The sequence below is a fragment of the Panthera uncia genome (assembly GCF_023721935.1).
Source record: "Panthera uncia isolate 11264 chromosome D3 unlocalized genomic scaffold, Puncia_PCG_1.0 HiC_scaffold_8, whole genome shotgun sequence".
Lineage (NCBI taxonomy): Eukaryota > Metazoa > Chordata > Mammalia > Carnivora > Felidae > Panthera > Panthera uncia.
Genome location: NW_026057586.1, coordinates 13,912,641 through 13,931,810, shown reverse-complemented (window position 1 = coordinate 13,931,810; position 19,170 = coordinate 13,912,641). Strand labels below are relative to the sequence as shown.

Genomic DNA, 19,170 nt, shown 5'->3' with positions numbered 1-19,170 from the left:
CCTCTAAATAAAGATGCACTTCCCCAAGGTCCCCCAAGGTTCCAATGTGGGAGTGTAGGAATTTACACCCTGTCCTTTTGGTGCCGTGTCTTCTTAGCGCCATAAAAGCATCTGGTGCTTGAGGAGGCCTGCACACATTTAGGCAGCCGCTTAGCAAACACCTGTTGGCTGGGACCTCAGAGGGTCCTAAGGGGCGCAACTAGCTGTGACGGGGTGACAAGCGTGGGATCACAGGGACTGGAGAGGTGAACTCCGCCTGCCAAGAACTGGGGGAGGATTTTCAAAGGCACAACGTCTTCATTGGGCCGAGAAGGACGAAGTCCGATGTTCCCTGGCAAAGAGGGGAGACTTGGCAAGGCAAAGAGAACCGCATAACCATACATGGGTCTCGGAAGACACACTGCCACGGAGGGTGTGTGTCGGGCCAGGAGCCGAGACGGCAGGCGGAGCTAGCGGGAGCCCGGCGGGGGCCGTGTGTGGAGCGGTTTGCACGGCGCGCGGTGAAGACTGAGGAGCGGGCCTATCCCGCACCTGGGAGGGAGGCGGGAGAAGCAGGTCGCCAAGAAAATCAGGAGTTGTTTTGCTCACTGGTGAACTTGTGGCGCTTAGTGACACGTGCTAGTCCCGCGCTGGTCTCAAAGATCACCTGCTGCAATCACCTGAAGGGTTTAAATAAAAACACAGGTCCCCTGGACTCGCCCTTCCTTATCCCAACTCAGGTCTACAGAACGGAAGTTCCTGTTTGGGAAGAGTTTGGGGAGTGGGAGCAAAGCAGAGCCGTCAAAGAAGGTTGAGAATGAGAACCCCGAAGTACCCGAAGATGGAGAGAGCGAGGGTGTGCCCTTAATGAGCACCCCGCCCCCCCGAAAGAATTGGCCATCACTGGCAGGTGCAGCAGGGATCAGGAATCGCGGCCAGTGGGGGTTCGCCCGGGCTGGGCCGATGTTTCCTAGAGGAGGGGCGCGGGGTGGCAGGGGGAAAGGGACCGGCGACCCGGGGGCGCCGGGCTTGAGCGGGCCCGGCCTGGAACGGGAGCCGACGGGCGCCGGGGAAGCCGCGTCGCCGGGCTCGGCTGGGGGTGCGCAGCGCAGCGGCGGGACCCTCTCTGCCGCCGTAGGGAGCGGGGGGCGGAGAGCGGGGCTTCCCCGCGGAGACCGTGCGTTGGCTCCACCGCCGCGGCCTTTCCTTCCTCCCGTCCCTCCGCCGCCTCCCGCTCGGGCCTGAGCGCGGGTCCGCGGCCGGCAGGGGGCGCTGCCGCGGCTGCGGGCCTCGTTCCGGGGGGCCGCGGCCTCTGGTCCCCGCTAGGTCCCCGCTAGGTCCCCGGAGGCCCCCACCCGGTCCACAAGCCACCCCTGAGCCTCACGCCACCGGGGGACGGAAGAGAGTCCCCGGGCCACCGGAGGAGCTGTCTTTTTACGGGCTGGGCTCGATGCAGGAGCAGCGAGGCCTACAGGGAAGCCACATCTGACTCGACTCCGGGGGATTTATGGTAATAGGAAAAGGTGAGTGGCTGAACTTTGCCTTCAGGACAGCAGGGGTGAGGGGAGGGAGGGCAGCTTGCCTGACGGAGGAGCACGAACTCCGTTTCCGGGGCAACGTTGACACCGCTAGGCAAGCACTTTGCAAGCATTTCGGGAGAATCTAATTACTAACCAACAAATGATACCATACGTCTGTTTTTAGGGATGTCCCTGGACAGTCTTTTAAACTCCGTCCAATTGCTCATTTTCTTTAAAGGCAATGTGACATAGTGATCGTCAAAGACTAGTTTGAATCCTAAAACGGCCACTTGAGCTGGAGCCTTGTCCGAGTAAGTGCCCTTACCTGAACATACAGGTTGCAGGCGTGTCCACGGGGCACTGTGAGGGTTAATACATTCAAGCGTTAATGCACTCCCTAGCCTGCAGGGAGCTCTAACACATCGGTACATTTCCTTCAGAAATGTTTTCCTATTCCAAGCCCGCCTTCCTATTTTAGGACCTTTCAAAGTTAGGAATGCCTCTTTTCTGTGGACCAGACTGCACTTTGTTTTGTTTGTTAACCGTTTTTATTCCATACAATCATTCTCTACGTGCATTTTATAGCTTTCCTTTTTATGACGGATGAGCCAATACTGAAACTTGGCTACTAAGGCCCCTAGTTTACGTTCGGTTCACTGCTGTGTCGTGCATTCTGTGGGTTTTCACAAATGTATGACATTTTGGCCCCATTGTATCTTACAGAGTAGTTTCCCTGCCCCCTCCCCCATGCTCTGCCTACTACTCATCCTTCCCTCCCATCCCCAGCAACCAGTGATCATTCTCTTGTCTCCATGGTTTTGCCTTTTCCAGAATGTCACCTAGTTGGATTCATACAGCATGTAGCCTTTTCAGATCGCCTTGTGAAGTAATTCACATTTAAGGTCCCTCCGTGTCTGTTCGTGAAATGATAGTTCATTTCCTTTTTTGCTGACGAATCCATTGCCTGGATGGACCACAGTTTATTTATCCATCCACCTACTGAAGGATGTCTTGGTTGCTCCCAGGAGTTGGCGATTATGAGTGAAACTGCTCTAAACATCCGTGTGCAGGGTGTGTGTGGATGTACATTTTCAACTTATGAGTAGATACCAAAGAGTGCAGTCGCTAAGCCGCATGGTAGGATATGTCTAGTCTTATAAGAAACTGCCGAACTGTCTTCCATTTTGTATGACTTCCATTTTGCTTCCCCGCCAGCAGTGAATGGGAGTTCCTGCTGTCCTCACCAGCATCTCATGTTGTCAGTGCTTTGGATCTTAGCCATTCTAGTAAGTATGTAGTGGTAATTATTGTATGAATTTGCAGTTGCCTAATGACATACAACGTGGAGCGTCTTTTCATATGTTTGCCATCTTTTTTGGTGAGGTGTCTGTTCAGATCTTTCACTGATTCTTAAAAGCTGGGTTGTTGGTTTTCTTATGCCGAGTTTTAAGCGTTCTTTGTATATTTTGGATATTAATGTTTTGTCCAGTACGAGTTTTGAAAATCTTTGTCTTTTCATTCTGTTTCTGCTTTGTTCTTTCCACTGCAATGAAATGGAAATGTGGGAATGTTAAGAGACAGAAACCAGTCAGAGGGCTTCACTCTGTCTTTACATTTGTCGGATGCCACACCGAGCAGTCCCCAGTGGCACTTCCTGGTGCATTCACTGATGTGCCAGAAATGGATTCCTCAGTGTTTGCCGAGCCCTTGACCCAGAGCTGGCACAGGTCACTTGGCAGTGGGTGTAGACCCTGGGGGCATCCAAGTCACTTCCATGTAGGGACAGCCAGGCACTTTCAGGGGGCTTGGCCACTGCTGACCCCTTTTATTCTTTGCCCGGAAGACAGAAATCGTGGGCCTCCAGTGGCGTGCCCCCCCCCATAACTTCTTCAACCTTATTTGGGACACAAAGGCTGAGTTCCTCCGCGATTTATTTATAGAGACATGCGTAGTAAAAGAAGAAGTAAGCCAGTTTTTAAATGCAGGCTTCAAGCGGGGGCTGCAGGTGTGGCCTGTGGCTCCTCAGTGCATCTGTGACTCCTTTCTGGAACACCCCCCCCCCCCCCCCCCCCCACACACACAGACCTTCGTAGGGCCTTGGCAGAACAAAAGACAATAAGCTAGACCATTAATCCTGTCTGCTTCCCACAGGATGGAAAATCAGTGCGTGGGCAGTGAAAGGGAAGTCCAGCCTCACGGAGGGGCTATTCCTGTGGGTCTCCAGAACATTCCTCCCACCCCACCCACCTCATGACAAACTGAGGCAGTGTCCTAATGCTTCCGAATAACAAAGCGTCTGAGGCTCTGAAGTTCAGTGTGAAAACGCACATGTTCGGCTGTATTGGAAAGCACGGCAAAGAGAAAGTGAGATTCTCCGCAGTGTGTACGGCCCCAGGGAAAACAAATCATTGTGCAAAGCTGGTTCTGAATCCCAGCTCCCTCCTAAATCGGACTTTCCGCCTAATGGAAGGTGGAGGTGTGTTTGCTGTGGCAATTCATTCTTGATTGAATACAGTTGGAAAAGTCCAGTGAAAGTGGCAGAATGCAGTGGGCCAGGGGCTTATCCCAGGGCCCTCCGCGCGCCGTCTGGGGGGCCTGAGAAACGTGCACTCCAGGGTCCACCCGGCCCCACAGTGCAGCATACCTGGGAGGGGTGGGGGTGCTGAGCGGGGGCATCTCACAGGCTTCCGGGCTGCTCAGATGTGCACTGATTTTGAAAATCATGAAGTTAAAAGCACAGAGTTTAGAAACTTAAAACCTGGATTTAGATGCGATGTCCCGAGGCTTCAGAATAGCTAAGTATCTTCTCTGAAGTTCAGTATTCATTGAATATGAATTAATTCAATATTAATTGTGGGCCTACAGTGTTGCCTCATAATTCCTTGAACCTTATGTGGGACACAGAAGACTGAGTTCCTCCTTGTTGTATTTACAGAGACACGTGGAGTAAGGATAAGTGAGCCAGTTTTTAAGCTGAGGCTTCCTGTAGGAGTTGCAGCAGCCGTGTGACTTTGGACAAATATGTAAGTACCTTAATTAAGCTACCGAAAGTACGGAGGCTAAAGTGTTTGCGACACGCGCTAAAACATACGAGAGCTTCTCTGAAGATAAGGAAAAGGGGTCTTGGAAAGTATAGACCGTCCTTCTCTTCTGCTACCGTGTTTTATTCCATAGGAGGTAATGGTAATGACGAGGTTTTGATCCTTATCATGCACCGGGCATTATCCTAAGCACTCCATGCCTTATTTAATCCTCAAACAATCCTTTGAAATAGGTTATGATTATGATACCCATTTTATAGATGAAGAAGCTGAGGCAGAGAAAGGTTAAGCAGCTGGCTTATAGTCACACAGCCAGTAAGGTGCCGAGTCAGGGTTTGAACGTGGGACCCCGGAGCCTGGAGCCCTCCCGTCTCCTTGGGTCTGCAGCCCGATAGTAAACTGAAGGAGGAAAATTGCAGTCCACTTCCTGGGCAACAGGGGGAGTCTAGTTCCCCTTTAGCAACCATACGGTAAGAATGTTCAAATAATTATTATTCCGGAGCCTACAGCAGAGCTTTCTCTGATGAGAATCACAAATTGTATCCTTCTTGAGATGCTTACAGTCTAAACCTGAGATGCCCAGCTTGGTAGCCACTAGCCACAGGTGGCTGTTTAAGTTTAAATGAACTGATCAGTGGAATATGAGAGTCCAGCTATAGACCCCACACAGACACCAAACACTGATCTTCAATAAAGGGACAAAGGTGATTCAGTGGACAAAGGGTGATCTTTTCAACAAATGGTACTGAAACAAGTGTATATTCGTATTGAAAAAACTGAACAATCCCCGCCTTGCCCCGTATGCAAAGTAGTGCATTTAACGGTCCATTTAACTCAAAATGGACCATACATCGAAAGGAAAAAAGATCTATGAAATTTATAGATGAAAACGTAGTGAAAAAACCTTTGCGACTTTGGGCTAGGCAAAGATTTCTTAGGTGCTCCACTGAAAACATGACCCATAAGAGACTAAATTAAACTGGGCTTCCTCAGAATTAAAACTCCCCTCTTTGAAAAACATTCAGAAATTAAAAAGACAAGTAATCACCTGGGAGAAAATATTTGCACATCACGTATTTGATAAGGGACTTGCATCTACAATATGTAAAGAACCTTCAAAACTCTGTGATAAGAAAACAATATAATACAAAATGAACACTTCACCGAAGAAGATATACCAATGCCAAATAATCCCATGCAAAGATACTCAACATCATGAGACAGCAGGGAAATAAAAATTAAAACCGCAATGAGAGGGGCGCCTGGGTGGCTCAGTCGGTTAAGCGTCCGACTTTGGCTCAGGTTATGATGGCGCAGTCTGTGAGTTCAGGCCCCTCGTCAGGCTCTGTGCTGACAGCTCGGAGCCTGGAGCCTGCTTCCGAGTCTGTGTCTCCCTCTCTCTCTCTCTCTCTCTCTCTCTCTGCGCCTCTCCCACTCGCACTCTGTCTCTGTTTCTCAAAAATAAACATTAAAAAAAAAAAAACAGCAATGAGATAACCCTATAGACCCGTCAGAATGGCTACAATTAGAGACTGATCATACCCGTCGTTGGCCGGTTTCGTGGAGGACCAGGCAGGAACGGTACCACCACTTTGGAGAAGTTTGCCTGTTTCTTCACAAGGTAAACAAAACGCCCACCATGATCCAGCCATTCTACTTGTAGGAATTTACCCAAGAGAAATGAAAGCCTAAGTCTCTGCAAAGATTTGTGCAAGAATGCTCATAGCAGCTTCACGTGTTCATTGCCAAAAAGTGGAAACCACCGAAAAATCCATCAACAGGTGACCTTGTGGCATCTCCACATAATTAAATATTATTCAGCAATAAAAGGAAACCAACAGAGACCACGTGGGTGAATCTCAAAATAATTTTGCTGAATGAAAGAAGCCAGATCCCCCCCCCAAAAAAATATATATATACGGAAGGCATGATTCCATTTACATTATATCCTAAGGAATGCAAACTAATCTCTAATGACAGAAAGCGGAACAGTGCTTACCTGAGTGTGTGCATGGGGGGTGGGGAGGGGGCAACGACAGAGGGATATAAAGGGGTGGCATGAGGAAACTTCTGGACATGCTCTGCATATTCACTACTGTGATTGTGGTAATGCTTTCACAGGCACATGTGTCAAAACATCAATTTTTACACTTCATGTGCAGTTCATTGATGCCTTTTATACCTCAAAATGGCTGTTGAAACTTTTAAATGTTCAAATAAAATTTAAAATTCAGTTGCCCTAGCCGTATTTCCAGTGCTCAATAGCCTCGTGTAGCTAGTGGCCACCGTATTGGATGAGAACATTCCCATTATAGCAGAAAGTTCTATCCCACAGTGCTGGTACAAACACAGCATCTCCTGCCCCAGGCTGGCAGGAAGTTCTACTAAAAAGGAACGTTTCTTCTGGCCAAAGAGCCCACTGCCTCTTTTGTCTACAGAGCAAAATGGATGGTGGAGGGGAGGGACATTTGTCACAAGCAATCGTCTGCCATCAGGACAGGCCGTTAGAAAGGGGCCACGTGGCAGGTGCTGCTGGAGGGTAGGGAAAGGGGGTAGGGAAACCTCAGGATGAGCTCTGAGGCTGGGGAGACCTCCTGCTAAGTGACTTGGGAGGAGGAGAGGGAGGAAGGAGAGGAGGAGGGAGGGGCGCAGAGGTAGCACTGACAAGTGGCAGAATCGTAGAAAGCTCCCTCTCCTCTAGCGATGGATCTTTTGGTTCAAACTGGACGAGGGAGACAGGACCCTGGACGGGAAGGGATGGGGTCAGATCTCAACAGGATTAAGGACAAAAAGCCACAGCCAGGAGAATCCAGGTCTCCTGACGCTGGGAATCTAAGGTGTTGGTGATTAGGAAACTAAGTAGACGTTGTGATTGTGTGAGGACTGTCGAGCACGCCCCTTTCTTCAGTCGTACCAATTGGGAGCACAGGTATGTTGCTCTCTAGCTGTGTTCCTCAGACTCCATGCACCCTTGGGTGATCTACCTGTCCAGTGTGGCCGGGGGAAGCCACAGCCCCTCCTGAGAATAAGTGTTTAAGTGGGTGAAATCAGGTACACAGAATTACAAAGAAACCCCCCGGGGGTGTTAAAAGGCAGTTCTGTGCCCAGAGCCTCTCTGTGCGGGACCGGGAACCTCACTACAGGGCCAACGAGGCCCCGCAGTGAATCTGTTCTGGCAATTTGGCAGTTCTCACCCCGATTCCGGAGCCCACAGGACAGAGGACTCCTGCCCTCCCCGAGGGCGGCCGCAGGGTCGTCTCAGCCTGTCCTGCGACTAAGTTCAGGCTCCAACTCCTCCTCCTCCAGTATCTATGTTTGAAAATATCCATTTGACAAAAATATGTTGGGGAGGAGGCCTCAGTGCAGCGCTGGGATGAGACCCTCACGTGGAACCGCAGGGGACCGAGGGTCCCGCTGGGTTTGGGGGTGCAGGGGCTGGAGAGGGGGTGGGCGGCCGGGGGGGGGGGCGGCACCCCCCCCCCCCCCCGGCGGGGGGGGCCGGGGCGGGGGGGGGGGGGGGGGGGGGAGGTCGCATGTGCCCCGAGGGCAGCCTGGGGCCGTGGGGTCCCCTGGCTCGCTGGGCGGCTGCGGGAACGGCGAGGTGGGCGCACGGGGGGGTGAGACTCCCCGCGGCTCGATCCCCAGGCGGGCGGGGACACCCCTGCTCGCCTCTCCTGCCCCTTGTAGCACCGAGAGAGAGGCGCCCAGAGGACCTCCCCGCTCCAGAGGAGGCCGCCCCGAGGGCTGCTGTAATGCCAGGACGGAGGATGCTAACTGTCCAGAAAGATGCTGGCGACAGCCCGGTCCCACCTGCGGTCGCCGGTCCCACCTGCGGTCGCCCCTGCTGAAGGCCGACGGGGCCCTGGGAGGACGAGCCAGCCGGGCTGCCTGCACCGGGGCCGGGACCGGGCGGGGAGGTGGGCGCCAGCCAGTGTGCATCTGCAAGGAGGCGAGAGAGGACACTTTCCAAGAGGCGCGAGACACAGCTTTCCCCAGGGCTGGTGGTCTTGAAAACGCTCCCCTGCTCCCATCAGCCCATCCCCAGGGCCTCAGCCGGATTGCGCCCTGGAGCCCAGACTGGCAGGCAGGCCCACGAGGTCGGGAAATTTTTCCTTTGGCGGTATCTTCTCCCCTTCTCCATCGCCCCGGGATCCTACCCAGCTGCCTCAGGTTTGCGGTCTCTGCATTTGGCTCCATCCTGAAAGGAGAAGGGAGAGATTGGACCTGGGAATATCTGCGGAACAAGAAATGTCTTGCGCATGTGAGGACTCGGTCGGTGCTGGGTGAGTGAAGTGTTCTTCCCAGAAGCAACAAATGATGATTCTCTGAGTGGACGGTTTAGGACCGCAGGCCTGATTAGAAGAAATCATGAGGGCTTCCCACCCCTGGATCTTTTCCCGACGGAGACAAGAAAAGGCCCTTCTGAGCCGTCAGCCTCCTTAGAACAAGCAGATGGGAAGGCAGGAAAAAAAACAAAGCAAAAACAAATGGCCTCATTTATCTATTTTTAAAATGATACATGTGAGACATGAAGACTTGTTCAAAAACATTTTTGTGTTGAGAGTTAACAGTTAAAAACCCTGGTCTCGGAGCCCCGATCTTAATTGTCTCCCCAGGGATGACTGCTGTTAATGTGAGGCGTGATCACTCAACCCACTGTCCTCTGACCCCTGGCCCCTGGGCCTCTGCCTTCCACCTGGGATCACCTTCTGTCCCACCCAAGCCAGCCGCACCTGTAGGCCTTTGCGCTTAATTTTCTTTCCACCTGGAACCTCCCCCCACCTCCGCCCTTTCTTTTCTCTTTTGGGAAGGGGTATTTTATTTTCTTTTTATTGCTGTATAACCTTCATGTAGTAAAGTGCACAAACTTTAAAGTGTGCAGCACGGTGAGCTTTTACATAATTCCGTACGTAGATATTCACCAAAGTAAAGATATAGATGCCAGCAGGCTCGAAGGCTCCCCGCCTCTGCTTTGAGTCAGTACCCTTCCAGAGGCAACCACTGCTCTGACCCCATCACCACAGATTCCTTTGGTCTGTTCACATGTCCTCTTGTGTCTCCAGCACTTTCTGTGGGAGCTCATTCCCATCTTCCAGGTCTCAGCTCAAATGTCCACTCCCCCCTTCCTTTCCATATCTCTACCCTGTCCATTTTTTTTTCAGAGCCCGTCACAGTTTGCAATTTCTGTTGGTTTACATGTACGCAGTTCTTCTCCCCAACGAGAAGGTAAACATCCTCTTCTAGTCACTGCTGTCTCCTGAGCCTGAAGCACAGCGTCTAGTGTGTGTAGACGATCAACAAGTATTTATTCAATGAGTGAATGTGTGTGTAAATGAAAGGAGGAAATGCCCCAGGTATCAATCTGTACGGTCCTGAATCGAACTGATTCTCGTTTGCCCAAATGCTGGCCTCTGCCTCGGGCCGCTGAGCTTCTTGTTACAAGGACAATATTCACCAAATTCAAATGTGAAGACGAAGAAATCCTGGAGCTCTTCCAGCCTGCCTGCGAGCGGAAAGTGGGCTCCTTCTCACCCTATATAACAGGATTTCTTTCTCCACCAGAACGGGCTTTCGCTGTGTGCGGCGGAATCAGTGTTTTATGAAACAACTCCGCTTTGGCTCCATAAAAAGCCTCTCCACAGTGGCAATCTCTACTGGAGTGAGAGAGGATGCCGTTTTTAAAACTTCCTTTCTGTGTTGTTATGTTTTAAAAGCCAGCACATAATAACCTCTTAAAGAGTTTTAATTGTGGTGAAATACACTTAACATGAAATTTACCACTTAACCAATTTTTAAGGATACATACAGTTCGGCAGTGTTAAGTACCTTCACACTGTGCCACCAATCTCTGAGCTGTTTGCATTTGCAAAACTAGAACTCTGTAGCCATTAAACGGCTCCCCATTCCCTCCCCCCCAACCCCCCCCCCCTGAAGCCGCAGCAACCACCACTGTACTTTCTGTCTCTGTGAATTTGACTACTCTAGGAACCTCACGTTGAGTGGAATCTGTGATATTCAGTATTTGTCTTAGCGCCCGGCGTATTTACTTAGCAAAATGTCTCCGAGAGGCAACCATGTTGTTGCGTGGGTCAGAATTTCCTTCCTTATTAAGGCTGAGTAATAATTCCAGTGTATGTGTGTGACACATTTCATTTATCCTTTCATCTCTCGATGGAGACTTGGGTTGCTTCTGCCTTTGGCTCTTGTGAATAATCCTGCTGTAAATAAAGCAGAGCATCTCTTCGAGGCCCTGCCTTCAGTTGTTGGGGGCATTTATCCACAAATGGAATTGCCGGGTCATATGGGTAGTTCTGCTTTTAATTTTTTGAGGCACTGCTGTGCTCTTTTCCGGAGCATGGCATCATTTCGTATTCCCGCCAGCAGTGGATAAGTATTCTGATTTCTCCACATCCTCGCCGACCCTTGATATTTTCTGGTTTCTGGAGAGTGGCCATCATAATCGGGGTGAGGTGATAGCTCATGGTGGTTTTGATTTGAATTTTCCTGTTAGGCTGTGATGTTGGGAGCATCTTTTCAAGTGCTTGTTGGCCATTTGTACATCTTCTTTGGAGAAATGTCTGTTCAAGTCCTGTGCCCATTTTTTAATCAGTTTGGTTTTGTTGGTGGTGGTGGTGGTGTTGGATTCTGAGCACATAATATTTTTAAACTCAGAAAGGAATGTTATAAAGAAAGGGGGAGAGAGCATCCAGAAGGCCAGTCAAGAGAGTGTAGCGGTTAAAAGCTTGGGCTCTGAAATTAGAACGTTCAGTCACCATAATTATTGAGTGCCTTCTATATAAGTCAGGATCGGCTAACTAACACACGACCCTAAAAGCTCAGTGACCTAATGCAATAAAAGTCTTGCTCGCTTACCTCAAGTTCAATGGGATCTGAGATGGAAAAAGGGTGGAAGCTAGGGAGGGTCAGTAGGTCATCCAGGGACTCTGTGTCATGTAGTCATTTAGGGACCTGGGCTGCATCCATCCTGTGGCACTGACGTCCACAACATATGCCTCCAAGGTCACCTTGGGAGGGGATAAAAGGGAAAATTACATAAGGGTAACTTTTTATGGACCAGTCTTTGCCTGTCTTACATCAGTCTAATCTTGTAATGCCGCCCCACCCGCTACAAAGGAGACTGGGAAACATCCTTTTCCTGTGTGCCCAAGAGGAAGGGAAATTGCACTGTCTCTGCAACAGTACGTCGCTTTGGTCACCAGACCATCTCATTCTTCTTCCCACACACAGAAATACTCATCCCCTTCTCTAGGGAGACAACCCAAAGTCGCCTCCAGGATCTCCAGGTCACGTACGTTCTTTTCCCTTGAGACCACATGATCCGGTGATCAGTGCACTTAGGGGGACAAGTTGTCTGCCCCACACCCCACAGCCGACACGCAGTCACGAAGTAGAAATAACGAAACTCCCATTGAGAAAAGGGAGAGTGCTGTAGCCCCTGGTCCAGGGAAGTGATAGACTCCTTCCTGTGAGACAGGCTTTGTGAGGGTTCCCTGCTCTGGGAAGGGCGAAGTTCCCGGATTAGGTTCTGGTCTGACCTCTGAAGGGCAGGCCCTGCCCATTTTCCTCCATGATCTCATCCTCACCTCACAGGAGTCTTTCCTTTCTCCTGATCCCCCCGGACTCTACCTGAAGCGTTCTTTGGGGAGGAAGTCCTTCTCCTTGACAACATCCAGCTCTTGGAGGTGTTCTTCTTGCTTATGTGTCTGCCAGAGTCAAGGACGTTTTTAAGGGTGACTTCATGACTTCTCAGGCACTAATTCTCTCAGAAGGTCATGGGCTTGGTGAGGTGGGGAGAACTCTGCAAAGGGCAGGCCTACTGGAAACCCGCACAGAGATGTGGACTGACTGGCTGGACACAGGAGTCTGGCCCGTGGGGAGTAGTCCGGGCTGGAGAGGGACACTGGGGAGCCATCACCATATTGCTGGCATTTATCAGCAGGCTGGTGCGCGTAGACAGGCCAGAGAGGAGGTCCAAAGACCGAGCCCTGGCTCACTCCAGTGGCCAGAGAGGTGAGGAGGCGCCCACCAACAGAGGAAGGGAAGGACCTGGGAGTAGGTGAAAATCCAGAAGAGTGTGGTGTCTGGGAAGACAAGTGACGCACGTGTCTCAAGGCAGGGGTGCCGACAGGTCGCTAAGGTGAGGACTGAGGCTTGACAACGGAGGAGGCGACTGGTGACTCTGGCGAGGGCGGTTTCCACGGAGCAGCAGAGTAAGAGGCTGAGTGGCGTGGCTCCAGCCAACAAGGGGAGGGGAAAAGCGAGTGACCGTGACTGTGAACAGAAGAGTCTTGCTGCACAGGTGAGCAGGGACAGTTGGCCCCCGCACCGCGAGAGAGGGAGGGCACAGGGTGTGGCACAGATGCTGGGGGGGGGTTGGTGGACGAAGAGGCGTTTGAGGGGGTCTGACGAGGGGAAAGTAGGCAGGAGTGGGCCGGAGAGGGAGTGAGCCGGGGAGATGGGCGAGTGTGGGGCAGCAGGAAGGGCCCTGGGTGGTCGGTCGTGTGCGTGTGTGCGTAAGGAGAGGCGGCCCCGTGCGGCTGGTGACTCTCTTCAGCAGACGCAGCCACGTGAGCACAGACATGGAGCCGGCAGGGGTGTGATTTAACTGAGGCGCCCATGTTCTCAGGTGTTTAGACAAGACTAGGCCTCCAGCTGTCCTGGGCCCAGCTATCCTGGGGCTCTGGTTGTCCTGGGCCTCTACCTGTCCTGGGCCCAGGTATCCTGGGCCTCCTGCTGTCCTGGGCCTCCAGCTTGCAGATGGCAGGCCTCCATAGTTGCGTGAGCCAGTCCCTCGTAATAAATCTTTCTGCAGATATACATATATCCTATTGGTTCTGTCTCTCTGGAGACCCCTATTACAAGGCATACTGGGGAAGTGAGGAGGGAAGGGTGAGGTGTGGCGGGCTTAGGGAGGAGGGAGGGGTAAGCCCTGGAAGAGCAATGGGAAAACCTGGCCCTCGCTGGCCCGGAGGGGAGGACGGGCATCACCTGAGGGGCTCCCAGCCGCAGTGCCCTCAGGACCGAGCCCGGTTTGGTCTGAGCGTGAAGGGGAAGAGAACATTCAGGGAAGAGGTTGTAAATGCAGGAAGCCTGGGGAATCGGAGAGGGTAGGAGATGGGATCCCAGGAGGGACGCACGACACCGTGAAAGGCTTCATGCATCAGGGGAAAGGCTTTGGGTCTCAGATCTGTAGTGGACACACCAGGCTCACAAGACAGGGGTGCAGTCCTGATGCCAGAGCCCAGACTCTCCCCTGTGTCCCAGGCTTCTTAGTGGGAAACACGGGAGTCTCTTGTCTACCTCCTATTCCTGAAAACCCTAGGACTCCAATCATCTTTCCTTTCCTCCAAGAAGACCCCTAGGTCAGTGGTTTAAACCCTTCTGGGCTCACAGATGCCTCCAAGATGCTGGACAAACTCTATGGATTTTTCCCAGAAAAATGCACAGGCCCGCAAGGTGTCACCCGCTGCTTCCAGGGGTCACGAGGTGTCACCCGCTGCTTCCAGGGGTCATGGGTTTTCTGAGACCCATCTGGAGCCCTCAGGATGATACGCCCTGCCCTCTGGCCTCCACCTCTCAAGGAGCTAGAGCTGAGGTGAACGGCAGGTTGGTCCTGGAACAAAACGGCCCAGTGGCCCTGATGTGACCTCCATCGGTAGAGCCGGTTTTAAGGGCCAGGTGACCACGCCACCGTTTCCGCAGCTCGCCGCCTTGTCGGAAATCTCCCTGGCTGCTGCCTGGACACCAGGGCAGAAGAGGAGGCATTTAGACAGAAAAGTGAGGAGGGGCCTCCTCAGCCGGGAGTCCGGGGGGTGGGCGTTGTGCGGCTCTGTGCCACCCAGGGCCCGTGAAGATCATCCTGCAGCCCCCGCACGGCACTAAGTAGGTCACCTGTCCTTAGGAGCCCTTTGGAAGTGTCCTCCTCAGTCAGCAAGGCAGCCCTGTCTGGGAAGCTTCCGGGCACTCCTGTCTTGTGAGCATCCAACACCACCCCAAAAAGCCGGTTGGGGCGTGGCTAGGACTTATGGGCACCCTCCCGCCAGAGCCCCACAGGGAGTCCCCCCGATGGATGCTTCGTGCTCTTTCCCAGTCTCCAAATTAACAACCACCTCCAACTGGAAATCACACTTCCGCGTGGGAGCAGAAAAGGCAGCTGTGCAGACGGACCAGGGCTTGGAAGTAAGTAACCCCACGGAGGCAGCAGGCTTTAGCCGGAAAGAACCTGCTCAGGAGGCCTGAAGAGGTTTGCACAGATGCCCCTGGGGAATTCGCAGGACCTTGGCTTAGCTTGCTGGCCAGACATGTCTCATTCTCTGGGTCCCCAGGAGTCCCTGGCTTTTTCTGTCTTTTCCTGTCTTTTCATCTGACGCTAAAGAAACCCAGCCATTGTTTCACACTGGAAAGGGAACAATGCATTTGCCTTCTCCTTCTCTCCGCCTGGCCCCCCGTTTACTGGAGACGATGAAGACTCTAAACAGTAATCACGATAAAAGCAGCCCTTAACCTTACTAAGGATAGCAAGAATAAGGAAGCAGCTATCTTAGTCATTAGGGCATTAAAATGTACTCAGGGTGGATATGCTGAGAAACCAGGGCTCCTGTGTGTTTTGATGACAATGCTGAGGCCTAATTTCTAGGCAATTGCTAGATCACCAGATCCCTATCACCCACATAGAATATTATCCTTTCCTAGACCAGTAGGGCCCATGCTATCTGCTCAAGTTAGGCCCTTTTCATAGTAAGAGTCTTAAGTTACTTAAAAAAAAAAAAAAGTTCACTTTCAGGATACCCGTGACAGGTGACGACTGGCATGGGACACTATCAGGGGTTGGGGGCTCTGCACGCTGGCCAGCAGGACCCTAGGCCCCGAGCGTCTCTGCTTCTCCCTAGACGCCCTCCCCTGTGTGTTCCCCCGCCCTCCACTGGCTTCCTCTACCTACTCACGGATCCTGTTCTCTCCAGACCTCTCCAGATCTCTGAGTCCCCTTCCATCACCGACTGCCTCTTAGCTCTGATTTCTGAGAGAGGAGTGGACTGGCCCTTGAATTACTTTGCTAAGGCTGTCCTCAGAATCGGGCCACATCTGTTCTGATCAGCTATGGAGAGTGTGTCTTAGGCCGCACGACATTGCCTACAAGTGGGGACAGCTTGCTTCTCCTAGAAAGGGCAAGCATCTATCTAAGAGACCCCATAACATGCTGTCCAGTACATAGTTTCAAATACACTGGCATCTCATCCAAAGCCACTGCCAATTACTGTCCCAGAGTAGGGCAGGGCCGTTTCAGAAACTGCTTGCTCATCACAGAGTCACTTTCATCCCTGGTTATGTTGGTGTCCCTTCCAGATATTTCTCTCCGTTCGGCAGTCCATTTACTAAATGGTTCATGTAAGCACAGCCACTGTAGTTTCCATACGACACTGAAGTAGAAAGGACGAATTGCATGGGCACAAAGAGCCACCTTCTCACTTACCTCCTGGACCCAGAAACTCCAGCGATGGCAGGGGTGGCGACATCATCGTGACTTGTCCGCAGTCTGACGTGAGTCTGCAGATGCCATCATAGCCTCACGGTGTTGGAACTCCACTATTAGATTAACCACCTGTGGGCAGCGGGAGAATTTGGGGTCCCCACGTGGCCTCACTCTTTTGCCCCGCAGTGACTTTTGGTTACTCGATGTGACTTCTGGAGACTCTGCCTGCTGGAAGATTTCTTCCACACTGTGGCCGGTGCCTACACCACAGGAAGAGCCACCTGGCTTTCCAGCTCTGTTCCGAGGTCTCCGGATTAACTGAGGGACCAAGAATCCTTGCAACACTCCTTTGAGGGAGACACGCCCCTTTTTATTAGGTCTGGGATTTTTATGATGCTCTAGCCCCTGCAGAACCTGTGGGAGCTGCCCCTCAGTTTCTTGCTCTGGGGTATTTGGGCTTATAGATGGATGATTTTACAGCTCCATGTATTTGGATCACCACGGCCAGCTCTCAGTAGCTACAACTGGGCCTAAAAGACCACAGCCCCACAGCCCTCTTTGCTTCCTAATGACCCGAGCTGGCCTCCCCACGCTAGTGGCCGGCATGGAGTGCGAGGGCACGAGAGCCTAGCATTTGAGTGCTTTTCCTCCTGGATCTGATTTTGACCTTATTGCATGATGGCAGGTGGAGAGCTTTGACACACAAGTTGTGGGTGGGGCAGGCACAGAGAAACACCCACTGCAGGCTATCATGATGTTGTATGAAGTTCAACGACATTTAAAAATAAACCCAGTCACTTTGGCAGGTGGTCAGTGGGTTGGCATTTCCACACACAGCGTCACTCACCCCACGGAGGGCCCCAGGTGGCCCACACTCGGCTTCCCCGATTGGGATCACATGTGAGCCTCCAAATAATCCTGGTTTTAGGATTCCCCGTCTTATAACGGGGGAAAGTGAGGCAGAGAACATTTCAGTGATTTGTTCAGGGTGACAGGGCAAGAGTAAGGACCTTAATTTCTTCACTTTTAGCCCTATTTCTAGGCCTTTCGTTTGATGTGAGAAAGTCTATATAATTTTAGCAAGGAGGTGTGTCCACGAGGGGTGTTTCTCAAGAAAGGAAGGGCAGCCTCACTAAATGCTTAAGAAGGTCAACGTCCTCTATGCCTCCAGGCTTCCTCGTTGCCTGTCTCGGTGCCCTTGTTATCTCTGTTAGAAATTCACTTTGCTTTCTGCGGTGCTCATTACACATTGTTCTGCTGGGGCAGAACGAATAATTAACTCGCGGGCTTGGCCATCCTTTTGTCCTGAGCACTTAGCGTGCTCCCTCTTTCTCCTCTGGAGATCAAAACCTTCATCCCTTTTTCTGGTTTCCTTTGATGCAAGCCTTTATGGCTGGGAGGATGTGCTTGTCAGTTGCTGTTCTAAGGACTCACGAAGGTCATCATTTCGGTCCCTGCTTCTGTGAGAAGGATGAATTTGGAGGAAGGCAAGCCACCAGCCCTCCCCTTCCTCCACTTCGTTTGTTTGTGTGTTTACATCATCTCTTTTCAGCAGTCATTGTCCTGTGTATGAAAATACGAACCCTTATTTTGACAGCTGGGCAGTGTCTTTGATTTTGGAAGATGTCACTTGGGAAAGGTGGGGGTGACAGCAGATGGGCAGCAGCCAGTCCGCGCTGCAGTTGCCCTGCGCACAGCTGTGGGTGGCTACAGTGGGATTTGGGATGAGGGGTGCCTTTCTGTCTGTTCCGTGTTTTGCCAGCTTCCCGGGGCTGGATATCATTAGGCTGCAAGCCGCGCGCTCTGAGCTGTTAGAACCAGGAGTTCCCGGCATCAGGGAAGAGGGAAGGAGGTGGACGGAGGAGACAGGAGAGGAAAAGTAAGAAGAGAGCTGAGAGCCCCCCAACAGGTGCAGTCCGAGTGCCGGGAGTGGGCCATGATGCGGGGGGAGAAATCCCAGGAAGAGAAAGGGGGATCTAAGGAGGTGGTAACAGGGTGCCGGGTGCATGGATGGGCCAGTCGCCCGAGTTGGGCTCTGTCCTCGTCTGTTCAGGCTGTTATGACAAAATCCCACAGCCTGGGTGGCTGGGAAACGGCAGAAACTTCTTTCTCGCATTTCTGGAGGCTGGGTGTCTGAGAGCGGATGCCGGCGTGGCCTGGTTCTGGTGAGGGCCCTCGTGCTGGCTGCAGACGGCCGACTTCTCGCTCTTCCTCACGTGGCGGACGGAAGGGTTGGCGTCTCTCACAAGAGCACTGACCCCACTCACCGGGCTCCACCCTCCTGACCTAGGCACCCCCCCCCCAAAGGCCCTACCTCCTAACACCATCACGCGGTGGGGCGGAGGATGCCAACACGTGAATCTGCAAGGGGATGCGCTCGGTCCAGAGCAGGCTCTTCCCTGAGATCTGGAAACTCTCCAGCCATTTTTGCTGATTAACGTCACAGAGGCTGCTGCCTCCGTAGCACAGGCAGCAGGAAGCTTCTAGGGCCGACGGCCCCCTCCGGAGCTCTCATCCGCCAGGGAGGGTGAGAGGTGGGAAGCCGTTTGCCAGCTGGCCTGCTCTGCGGGCTGCCTGTCCAGGAAGCTGTGTGAGACTTTCTAGCTCTTTCTCAGGGTCCCAAGGCAGACAATGAATGTCCATGGAGGCCACGGTATTGCCGTTCCCTCAGGATCATGGGGCCCACCACTGCCCAGCTCACATGTCAGCCCAGCTGAAGGACCAGCTCAGCAGCTCCCCACCAACCCCTCTGACGCCAACACACACACACACACACACACACACACACACACACACTTCTCCCCTGCTCCCTCCTTCTGTTCTCAGTTTTCTGTTCCGGGTGCCCCTTGTCATCACCACCAGCAGCAAGTCCTACCCGAAGGCCCACAGAGACCAGGGCTTTGTGGGGAATTCTGGCCCAGCGCCATTCCCAAGGTTCAAGGGTCAAGCCAGGAATCCCAGAGACAAGTCTCTGCTTTATTACTCGCGGAGATGAGCCTTTGAGTAGAGCTGGACGCAGGCACGGGGGTGGGCACCTCTCTGAGGTGTGTGACAAGGGCATCAGCCATTAGACCTCAGGGAGGACAGCCAGGCCCCTCCCTGGGCCCCTGCCCTTCAAACTGAGATCATCCCACTAAAC

The 19,170-nt window shown here is 52.5% G+C and overlaps 2 long non-coding RNA genes across 3 annotated transcripts; both read left to right on the top strand.

Annotated features, from left to right (window-relative positions):
- The first annotated feature begins 1,145 nt into the window (after nucleotides 1-1,145).
- On the top strand, nucleotides 1,146-7,933 carry LOC125914713 (uncharacterized). 2 transcript variants are annotated; one of them, XR_007455401.1, is made up of 4 exons: nucleotides 1,146-1,502; nucleotides 2,715-2,785; nucleotides 3,651-3,863; nucleotides 4,435-7,933. It is a non-coding gene; the product is annotated as an uncharacterized LOC125914713 (long non-coding RNA). The 2 variants fall into 2 exon arrangements; XR_007455400.1 differs by having other exon boundaries at nucleotides 3,651-3,975.
- A 2,554-nt stretch (nucleotides 7,934-10,487) lies between these two features.
- LOC125914714 (uncharacterized) lies at nucleotides 10,488-17,625 on the top strand. The gene is made up of 2 exons (XR_007455402.1): nucleotides 10,488-12,860; nucleotides 14,652-17,625. It is a non-coding gene; the product is annotated as an uncharacterized LOC125914714 (long non-coding RNA).
- The last annotated feature ends 1,545 nt before the right edge of the window (nucleotides 17,626-19,170 follow it).